Genomic DNA, 11,034 nt, shown 5'->3' on the forward strand with positions numbered 1-11,034 from the left:
TTTGGGATTTTTTATTTTTTTGTTAGTATATTTTTTTGATTAGGCTAACGTCCTGAAGCCCGGGTGCGGACTAAAAAGTACTAACATTGTTGAATTAATCATAGATATAAAGTATATTTAGCAATAATTGGCTTGGACACGTTTGGAAATGCCATATTAGCTGCATAATCCGGTTTATTTGGAAGTTCATGTAGCCTAGGTTGTAGTTTAAAGTTGCCGGTCACAAAGTGTAGTCTTTTACTTGTTGACTGTAGGCTATTGATGTTTATATGGCATAGGCATATGTAGGCCTATCACAATTGTTGACTGCATTAGGCTACATTAGTAGGCTACATTGGCAGGCAAGTCCTTATTTATGATAACCTCGACCAGCCTCAGTTGGACAGTAGGATACAAAGTTAACAAACACTTAATACACATGCACTACTAATTTCGTCCATGTTATCAAGTCATAGGCACATCACACCGAAATGCGGTTCATAACTATATGCTCTTCTGATCCTTGATCTTACAGGCCTGTCATCTACATGTTCTACACAGATAGTCTTCGATAATCGCTGAATTAAATACAATTTTAAATCTAAAATAAAATAAAACTAAATCTTCAATATGCAAAGCGTTTTGACTGTGTTGGTTTTGGCTTGAATAAAACGATGTCACCTTTGAACACTCACTATTATTACGGAATGCCTGTCGACTCGCACGCGTGTGTGTGTGTTTCATAATCGCAGGGGCTCTGTTTGCTCATGAGTGGTTTTCAGGCAGCATATTGTTTGGTTCTGTGTTCCAGGTTTACCGCCTTTGGCCATGCAATGGAAGGCTACTCCAAAACTTTGTTGAAATTAAAATACAGCCATATCTATGTATTATTTTTCATTGAGTTGTTTGTTAACAAACTCTGCACGAGGCACACCATCAAGTAAATACACATTTAATTAGGGTGACACCTATTCTACAAATAATTACTATCTGATAGCCTAAATTACCCTGTTTTCGAGTAATAGTTGTCGACACAAAAGCAAATCATTTACGAAACATACATTTGCAGGCGTTATAGTATGTAGTCAAAATATCCACCACTCAAAAATAATTTACTTAAAATTAATTTGTCTATTAGGCTAGTCAGTTTATTTATAATATTAATAATCAAAGCAATGTATTAATAATGTAAAGATAATAGTTGTCATGACTGAATAGCATCTCCCTCCACCCTCTCTCTCTCTCTCTCTCTCTCTCTCTCTCTCTCTCTCTCTCTCTCTCTCTCTCTCTCTCTTCTCATCAGGTCTTTCTTGGTTGTGGTTGAGGAGAGGGAATAGGAGAGTCTGCTTTCCCCCGTGCTCTCGCGCTCGCAGGCAGGCGTCCACTCCTGTCCAAATTAAAGCGCTTTTACAATCAGGCAGGGCGAAGGACGCCCCCGATGCCTCTCAGGTTCCTCGTGCAGGGGGTCTTAACGGAGGATCAACTTGCATGCATGTGCTGTGAAAGAAGGCTATTTCTTTGTTCTATTTTTCTTCAAGTCTCCCATGCAGCTTACTTGCTCCCCCCTACCCCCTACCTCTCCCTCCCCCCTCCCCCCTCTCCCTACCCCTCCTTCCCCCCGTCCCTCAGTGAGTGAGGGTGTGAGAGAGAAAGAAGGGAGAGAGAGGGCAAGCAATTCAAAAGAACAGATGAGGAGGTTGCAGTAGCGCTAATATTTCTATTTAGGCCTGTACAAAAAAATAAATAATCAATTAACAGCTACGAACATGTAATATCAGATTTTGTTGATATTTTTAATTTATGATGTTAAAGGAAGATAAAAAATATGCCTGTATAACACATGTGCTGTATTATACTGTAATAAAAAACAGTACACAGAACACAAAAGAACCTCAGCAAGTGGTCTCAACTGGACTCAAGAACCCATTATAGGGTGAGAGAGGAGTGGTTGTACACACATATGTGTGTTTGTGTCTGGCTGGTGTGTGTGTACTTGAGCTCCTGTACTGAATGTGCATCTGGCTTGTGCTTGCGTGTACTTGTGTGTGTGTGCACTTGTACGTACTTGTGTGTGAGTGCATGTGTGCATACATCTAATTGGTTTGTATGTTGGTTTATGCCTTTTGTTCCCTGTGGCCTGTCTATGTGTGTGTGTGTGTGTGTGTGTGTGTGTGTGTGCTTTTGTGCGTTTGCATGCTTGTGTTTGGGGCCCAAATGAGTGAACTACAAAACCCACGCGCTCCACACTCTCTAATTTGTGTTCTCGCTGCAGTCCTCTCCTATTATAGAACTGCCCCTGTCACCCCCACGGGAGACTGTCACAGCCCCAGGTGTCCCCACCCCCAGAGAGAGGGAGAGAGAGACAGGAGAGGGAGAGAGAGACCGGAGAGGGAGAGGGAGACAGGAGAGGGAAAGAGAGACAGGAGAGGGAGAGAGAGAGACAGGAGAGGGAGAGAGAGACAGGAGACAGGAGGGGATTAAAGACAGAGAAAGAGAGAGAGAGAAAAGAGAGGAGAGAAAGATTGAGAGAGAAAGAGGGTAGAGACTAAGAGAGACAGAAAGACGAGGGAGAAATATTTGGGAGTGAGAAAGAAGAGGTTGAGACAGAGAAAGAGAGGAGAGAGGGACAGTCTAAGGATAAAAGACAGATCATTAAAACCTGTTGTTTTAGTGCCATCACAAACCATCTCTACCCACCTCCTTCTCTCAGCTACAGTACACACACACAGAATCTTGTTTCTTCACCTGACAAAACAGAATCTCTTTTCTGTCAGTGTCTATTTCCTGTAGTTTCTATCATGAACGGTGGATCAATCCACTCGTGTCTTTTTGCATCCACCCCTCCTTCATCAATCCACCCATTCTTTATCTTTCCCTCCATCCTCCCTTCCTTCACTCTGTTCTTCTTTTGTCCGAATCGTTCTGTCCACCCGCCCATCCCCTTTTTGTGTCATTGGCTGAGAAGTGATGAAATCAGAGGTCCCCGTGGCAACAGGCCGTGTGGATGTGTGTGTGTGTGTGATTCTGGGGCAGGGCAAGGCAGTGCAAGCAGCAGTCTGATCCATACTAATGTTCATTGATAGGAAAGTCAATGCTGCATTGATTCAAGACTTGGCTCATAGTGTGTGTGAGAGCAAGAGCGGGAGAGATAGATCGAGAGAGAGACAGAGAGACAGAGAGACAGACAGAGAGAGAGAGAGACAGACAGAGAGACAGAGAGAGACAGAGAGACAGACAGAGAGACAGAGAGAGATAGAGGTAGATTGAATGATAGAGGGGTTGGCTTGAAAGGGAGAGATGAACAGAGGAAGGAAGGAATGAAACAACAAAACAGAGGAGTGGTAGAGGAAGAGAAGGATTAGGCAGATGATGGAGGAAGTGGAGATGGCAAACAGGCAGAGAAGAAAAAAGAAAAGAGATTCAGATGACCAGGCCTGCTGTACAGCCCCCCCCTCTCTCTCTCTCTCTCTCTCTCTCTCTCTCTCTCTCTCTCTCTCTCTCTTTCTCTCTCTCTCCCCTCGTCTCTCTCTCTCTGCCCTCCCCTGTCCTCCCATCCCCTCCTCTCCTCCCTCCTGTCCTCCTCCCTCCCCTCTTCTCCTCCTCCCTCCCTCCCTCCCTTCCTCTCCTCCCTCCCCTCCTCTCCTCCTCCCTTTCTCCCCTCTCCCCCCTCTCTCTCCTCCCCCTCTCTCTATGCTATCCTCTAGAGTAGATGAACAGTCTCCAAATGGAACCTGAGAAGCGAAAGAGAAAAGAAAGTGGAGAAGCAGGGGGGGGGGAATCAATGTCCCCAGACAGACGCAGGCTGTTCTAATGGAGGGTTAGGGAGGACAGGGATATTTCTTCCTGTGATTACCCTGTGTTCCTTCAGCCAGGACCACTCCAAGAGCTGGAATTACTAGAATGGTCATGCACATTATAACAGGCCTATTATAACAGACCTCTCTAGATAGGATCGTCCAATCTAGTAGTTATGATTCAGCAGCGGAAACGATTAAAACTTGGAAATTGTTTGTAATATAATAAACCTTTACACAATGTTTTCCTTTTGGTCAACAATGTTATCGGTTTGTGAGTGATTCAAGGGACATCCTTCATTAGAGGCACCTCTGTTGAATAGAGAGGAACATCCTGGGCCTTGGTAGATCATTCCAGATCTTCTCTACCACCCAGACACATGCAGTGATTAGAAACATCGTCAGAAAACTTTCAAGCCCACAGATGCTTCATAAGGATGTGCCCAATTTTTTTTTCACTTGTTCATTGCTGAAAAGGCTCTACAATGTTTGTCTCCTGGATGAAGGGGGGGGGGGGGGGGGGGCGGTTCTGTTGGAAGTGTCAACGATTGAAAGAATTATGCCTTTATTTGTACACTTTCATCTAAAGAGATGGACAGTTCAAGAGGTTATAACGTCCATCTTTTTAATATGCATTAAAAGCCGTGATCACTGAGCCTCCCTTCAGCTGCTTGCTGGAGTCAGGAGGGAAACTAACGGCTACTCAACCAAAACATCAACATGTCACTCATTACAGAAGCAGTCCTGTCTGATGCTTCCTAGACAGCACACAGTTAGCCCCTCCTAAACCCTGCTAGTTTCTGTTAGCTCCTCCTAGTCCCTGCTAGTTTCTGTCAGCTCCTACTAGCCCCTGCTAGTTTCTGTCAGCTCCTCCAAGCCCCTACTAGTTTCTGTTAGCTCTTCCTAGCCCCTGCTAGCTTCTGTCAGCTCCTCCTAGCCCCTGCTAGCTTCTGTCAGCTCTTCCTAGCCCCTGCTAGTTTCTGTCAGCTCCTCCTAGCCCCTGCTAGTTTCTGTTAGCTCCTCCTAGCCCCTGCTAGTTTCTGTTAGCTCCTCCTAGCCCCTGCTAGTTTCTGTTAGCTCCTCCTAGCCCCTGCTAGTTTCTGTCAGCTCCTCCTAGCCCCTGCTAGTTTCTGTTAGCTCCTCCTAGCCCCTGCTAGCTTCTGTTAGCTTTTCCTAGCCCCTGCTAGCTTCTGTTAGCTCTTCCTAGCCCCTGCTAGCTTTTGTTAGCTCTTATTAGCTCTTGCTAGCTCCCATAGCAGCGATCAAACAAAGGAACTACCTTTTCATTCATAAACATGCTGTGTGCTCTCACTCAATAACTCTCTCTTTCAGTCTCTTCCTTCCTCTCTCTCTAACACACTCGGACACTCCCTCTTTCTTCCTTTCTTTCTCTCTCTCTCTCTCTCTCTCTCTCTCTCTCTCTACTCATTCAACCCTCTATCACTCCCTCTCTCTCCTCTCTCTCTCCCCCTCTCTCTCTCTCTCTCTCTCTCTCTCTCTCTCTCTCTCTCTCTCTCTCTCTCTCTCTCTCTCTCCTTTTCTCCCTCCCTCCCTCCCTCCCTCCCTCCCTCCCTCCCTCTCTCTCTCTCTCTCTCTCTCTCTCTCTCTTCTTGGTATGTCTTATCCTTTGTGTTCCTCTCTCTCTCTGTCTCTGCTCGAGGTGAGAGTGGGTTCCATGGTAACGGCACACTCGGCTGTGGCCACATCTCACTTCATCACAAGCTGTTGATGGCTTTGATTTGCATGTGTGTGTCTGTGTGTGTGTCTGTGTGTGTGTGTGTCTGTGTGTGTGTCTGTGTGTGTGTCTGTGTGTGTCTGTGTGTGTGTCTGTGTGTGTCTGTGTGTGTGTCTGTGTGTGTCTGTGTGTGTCTTTGTGTGTGTCTGTGTGTGTCTGTGTGTATGTCTGTGTGTGTCTGTGTGTATGTCTGTGTGTGTCTGTGTGTGTGTCTGTGTGTGTGTCTGTGTCTGTGTGTGTGTGTGTGTGTGTTTGGGGGGGGGGGGGGTTCTGTGTGTCTGTGTATGTGTGCTTTCATCTAGCTTTTATGGCATCTTTCTAAAATAGACACACACACACACACAAGTGTGTCATTGCGGTGGCCAGACTGGTTAGGCTGTTCTAAACACCTGGTGTTCCTGGTCGTTGTGGTGACGCCCACCTGCACTTCCACTTTCATCTCACGGTTGGAGATTCACTCTTCAGTTTAAATATCCTTGTTAATAAAATTAATTGTATTCACACTCATAATTATAATAACAGTGGTTTTCCATTTCCAGCATTGTTTCTACATGTTGTAACTTGTACGTTTTTAGTAAAAATAATTCACAGATGGAAAGAAACGTAATTATTATAAAGCATTTTCACCATAAACAGTTGTTCCAATTAGTGACTGAGGGAAGGTTTGTGTGTGTGTGTGTGTGTGTGAGTTTGTGTGTGTGTGAGTTTGTGTGTGTGTGTATTGGGGGGGTGTTAAGCGAGGAAGTGCTAGGGGCAGAGAGAGAGAGACAGAGGGGGAGAGAGAGAGGGGGGGGGGGGGAGGGGGAGAGAGAGAAAAAAGAGAGAGAGGGGAGGATAGGGATGGAGAGATAGAAAAAGAGAGAGAAAGAGAAAGAGGGGGAGAGAGAGATAAAGAAGCATGAAGAGAGAAAGAGAGAAAGAGAGAAAGAGAGAAAGAGAGAGGGAGGAGGTGAAAGAGAGAGGGAGGAGGAGAAAGAGAGAGAGAGAGGGAGGAGGAGAAAGAGAGAGGGAGGAGGAGAAAGAGAGAGCGTGTACTAGCTGGACCTCCCGCCAGGCAGAATAAGGGAAAGATGGATTCCATACCAGGAAAGCCATTAGAGCTGGGAGCTGTAGAGCCCAGAATACAGGCAGCCCCGGGTTTTTAAAAATTCCTCATTAGTTGTAATTTCTAAATTACAATCAGCATGGCTAGAATGAGAAGGAGGGCATCAGACAGCCTGACGGTAATCATCTGAGTAAAAGCACTGAGAGCGTGTGTGTGTGTGTTTGAGAGTGTGTGTGTGGTTGAGAGTGTGTGTGTAGTTGAGAGTGTGTGTGTGGTTGAGAGTGTGTGTGTGCCTGTGTGTTTGAGAGAAAGAGAGAGAGAGAGAGAGAGAGAGAGAGAGAGAGAGAGAGAGAGAGAGAGAGAGAGAGAGAGAGAGATGATGATGATGATGATGATTTACTTTATTGATCCCCAATGGGGAAACTGGTTTGCCACCATAGTCTGTACAACATACAAAAGAGAGAGAGAGAGAGAGAGAGAGAGAGAGAGGGAAAGAAAAATCCTTTCAGAACACAGAGAAATGACAGGTGGTTTCACTGCAGGCTGATGGTGTTATTACAGGTGAGGGTTAGGGATGTGTTACCTAGAACCAGACTGGGCCACATGTACACAACACAGAACTAGCCACATCTCCACAACACAGAACTAGCTGCAAGCTTGCATTCTTAGCACAAATCTCTCTCTGTCTCTTGTAAGTACTTATCACTAATCTAGCCTTCTGTCTGTCCCTCCTCAGCTCACAGAGAGAAATATAAGTGGAGAGAGAACAAGAGAAAGAGAGAGGGACAGAGAGATGAAGAGAGGAAGAGAGAGATACAGAGAGGGAGGGAGAGAGATGGAGATTTTCCACGACAAGGGGAAAGAAAGAGTTGGAGAGGGGAGAGAGATAAAGTGAGAGATTGATATGAAGTGGACAAAACAGTGAGGGGGAAAAAAGACAGAAAGAGAAAGACCGGAGAGAGTTAGAGAGGGGGAAGAGGTGCGGGAGAGGGGCGGGTGAGGGGCTGATGAGGGGGCCTCTGTGAGGGAGGAAGGGTAGAGCGAGGGAGGGATGGGGGTTGTAAAGGAGGAGAGGAGGTTAATTTGCACATATTAGAGAGGCCAGGATTTTTCATTAAAAAGAGATTGAAGTTGATATATGCCTGTGTGCTCCTGACACTCTGTAGGCTCTGATTGTGTTAAGTCCTTGACAGAACAAAGGACTGCCCCCACACATAGTTTCCCCTCTCTCTCCCTTCTCTCTCCCCTCTCTCCTTCCTCTCTCTTCCCCCTCTCTCTCCCCTTTTTACCCTCTCTCTTCCACCTGCTCTCTCACCCCGTCTCCACGTCTCTCTCCCCCTCCCCTGAAGATTGTTGTCCCTCTGGTCTACCTGGGCCCTGTGGAGCTCCAGAACAGGGGACAGGCGTTGGGTTGGGACTGTGGCTTGGTCTGGTAACTAACTCTGCTGCCACCATCCCTCAGAGGCAGGCATAGAGGGGAAGTGGCATGCATTTGTGTGTAAGTGTGTGTGCATGTGTGCGTCTGTATGCATGCGTGTGCGCTTGCATGTGTGTGTGTGGGTGTGTTTCTCCATAGAGGAGACGGCCCCAGCAGCATCAACAGGTCCTCTTCTCTCCACCTCAGCCACCCGCTTCTCCTACTCCACCAAGACAGGAAGTGATGTTTGCTCTTATCAACGCCGACTTCCTCCTCTCCACTGACTCCGCCCCCGCGGGCTGACTCCGCCCCCGCGGGCTGACTCCGCCCCCAGAGACTGAGGTCAGCATCCGCCGCATCAGCCACTCCACACTGGAGAAGCAGAGACTGAGGTCAGCACCTACTGCACATGGATGTGACATACACACACACTGAACCACACAGAGGCACACACATGCACCCACACACACACAGAACACACACATGCACTAAAGACACACACTGAACACACACAAACACGCGCACACACACACAATGAGAAATATTGATTGCTGATGGGTAGAGGATTGCTGCTCTGATAAGGGGCCATATTTGATGTTTGTTCTAGAGAAAGATTAAATCACAATAAGGCAGCCTGTGCCCTTGGCCTTGAGCTGATTGGGGGGAGAGTCAGGGGGGGCAAAGGGGCAGGGGGGCAGGTATGGGGGGGGCGGGGTCTATATTGGCTATCTGGTGTTCTGGTGGGTAAAAGGTACTGATAGATTTACGCATGTTTGTTTTTCTCAACTAGCAATCTGTTCGACATTTACCATCTCTCACAATCTCTCACCCTCACTCTCTTTCACCTGTACTCTCTCACTCTCTCAAACTCTTTCTCTCTACCTCTCTCTCTTCCCTTCTCTCTCTCTGGTGCATTCCTCATTAGAGCACTGCTCTATATGATGGTTCCAGGAAAAACAATTTCTGTTTAAGTTATACAATCACCACCCAGCCTGCTACCATTCACCCTCTCACCCAGCCTGCTGCCTACCATTCACCCTCTCACCCAGCCTGCTACCATTCACCCTCTCACCCAGCCTGCTACCATTCACCCTCTCTCTTTGTCTCACCCTAACCTCTCACCCCTCTTCTCTCACCCTCACCTCTCACCTCTCACCCTCACCTCTCTCCCCTTTCCCTTCACCCCTCTCCCCTCATCTTTCACCCATCTCCCCTCTCCCCTCATCGCTTCCTCATCCCTCCTCTTCATCTCCCTCTCTCTGGATCTCTGTTCCTCACCCTTTTCCCTCACTTCTCAGTCTATGTCATTACCCTCTCTCTCACTCCCCCTCCTCCCCCCTGTTCTGTCTGTAGGGAAAGTCAAGATATCAGGTTAACTCTTACAAGCTTACAAGTTAATGTGGACAACCTGTTCATAATATTAATGATGCAGCATAAAACCAAACCTGGAATTCACGTCACATCTCTTGTTAAAAATGTGTGTGTGTGTGTGTGGTCTCTAGGGCTGAGAGATTACGTTGACAAAAGGTGCACCTGGTGCCCTTAGATTAGGTTTCTTTCTCCTCCTTTCTCGTCTCTCCATCTCTCATCTCACGTCTTGCCCCTTGCCCCCCATTACCCATAATGCTTTGGGATTCTTAAGAGATTACAGCTTGACTCCTAATTGCCCCAGTATAACACTAATGTATGTTAAAAGCTTTGCATTACACATGTTCTAAATTAATATGAAAAACACTATTTGATTCTATGTTTAAAGTGACAATGAACACAGTTCAAAATCTGTGCATTGGAGCGAATACACCAACCTTCAATAAAGGGCATCTACCCACTATGAAACATTGCTTTCTGAGAGCAACATCTGGAACTTAGTAGCGTTTTAACCTAAACATATAAAACGTTCTTTCCTGTGTTCAACAAGTAAGCAGAGATCACAGGTATGAAGATGGGCTCTGTCTGTCCTGATGACCCTCCCCCGGCACGCATTCCTCTGAAAGCACTGTACTCCCTCAGTGAGTGTGTGTGTGTGTGTGTTGTAGGGATGAGGAGATAGAAAGGTTGAGTATGTGTGTTAGTCACTGGACCGAGTGTGTGTGAGTGTGTGTGTGAGAGTGTGTGTGTGTGTGTGTGTGTGCCCCCCAACCTTCCTTATCCTTGCCTCCAGGGTCTCTGAGCGAATAATTAATGAGACCCACTGATAGGTGGAGCGTGATAAGGGGGAGGGGTGAGAGCATACTGGTCTGGTTGTTACTGGGGCCTGGTCCTTTCTTTAGGACACAGTCACACTCCACGTCAACTTTAACATTACCAATACAAATAGAGTACATCTACAGACACAAACACACACAAAACTAGCACTCTAGCAGGTATGTGTCCTTGTGGACACTGTGCATCCTGACTAAAACGGATGGCCTAGCTTGTGTCTAGAGATTAGGCTACTTCCAATTTAATTCATTTTCCGTTAGAAACGAGAATTATTTAATATACGATCTATAGAAAAACGGCTGGGCTGTTTCATTAATTATTATGAGTCCATAATGATCCAATGACACGTCTATTTTTACCTGATAATGATGGTACGTGATTCCATCTCAAACCTATATCCCGTCACATTCATCATCAGGCCCGAGCCGCATTAATCTCTGCCACACCGGGAATGTTCTGGTGAGAACGTTCCAACTCAGATATACTGCCATACACTACTTCAGAACAGAAGCAGGTATGCTTGCATTGGAACATTATCTCTCTATCAACGTGCTTGTCATTGGTCATAGACCTTTCTAAAAAATAAAAAACAACAACGGAACATCAACAACGGAACATCAATGAGGCCAATAATTCTTCGTTGAACTCGAAGTGTGTATCACGATGATATAAGAACCCTGAAGTGAAGGCCTTAAATCTCAGATCTTTGCCACTCACAGTCATTAGACTAGGGAGGCGGGAGTAACCGGCATTGAGAAGTCAGTGTTTTACTAAATATGTTGGCATTGACTTTAAATAGCGGCTCTGAAAATGTAATAGCGTAGCCTATATGCGAAACCGTGTAGGACCGATCTACTAAGGA

The sequence above is a fragment of the Hypomesus transpacificus genome, chromosome 8 (assembly GCF_021917145.1).
Source record: "Hypomesus transpacificus isolate Combined female chromosome 8, fHypTra1, whole genome shotgun sequence".
Taxonomy (NCBI): domain Eukaryota; kingdom Metazoa; phylum Chordata; class Actinopteri; order Osmeriformes; family Osmeridae; genus Hypomesus; species Hypomesus transpacificus.